Source organism: Haliotis rubra, unplaced genomic scaffold (genome assembly GCF_003918875.1).
Source record: "Haliotis rubra isolate DU_JTF1 unplaced genomic scaffold, ASM391887v1 Scf54, whole genome shotgun sequence".
Lineage (NCBI taxonomy): Eukaryota > Metazoa > Mollusca > Gastropoda > Lepetellida > Haliotidae > Haliotis > Haliotis rubra.
This window is the reverse complement of record NW_025767235.1, coordinates 1,396,898-1,397,475: the sequence shown is the minus strand read 5'-3', so window position 1 is coordinate 1,397,475 and position 578 is coordinate 1,396,898.

Sequence of the window (578 nt, the reverse complement as noted above, 5' to 3'; positions counted from 1 at the left end):
TCAAAGGGAGGTTACTCTAAACCTTTCACTGACAATTCATTGGCTGCTTTCAAACCGGTCGCATGGATGTCTGTGAGAGTTCGAATCCAGAACAACGGTATACACTATGTACTTTTTTGTATTATGTATGTTTTTTATTTCTGTTATACTTATTGAGTGAAATTTAAAGGCGAACACAGAACGAAATCCAGAATTTTAGTGTTGTTTCATGACAGGATAATTTTCAGCCAAAGGAGGCCAAAATTGTGATAATTTCAATTTTGTTTTAGATCGGTGTTCTTGAAAAGGACTTTCGCAGTGATGATGATACAAAATTTAAATATTTCGGAAACAACGTGTTTCAAAGGCTATTTGCACCCAATAGAATCTATTTTTCATGGTGATAAAATCACAGGATACGATATGTTATTTGTGAATGAATAATACATTCATTAGTTACATGAGCAAATCAAAAGTTAAGCGAGTGTTTGAGGCTGGGTATAACGTTATATAGTGTCCCTGCTAATACTTAATGTAATTATATTCCAGCAGCATTACTGCGAGGAAACCAGCATCTTTTAAAGTACAACTATTTCATT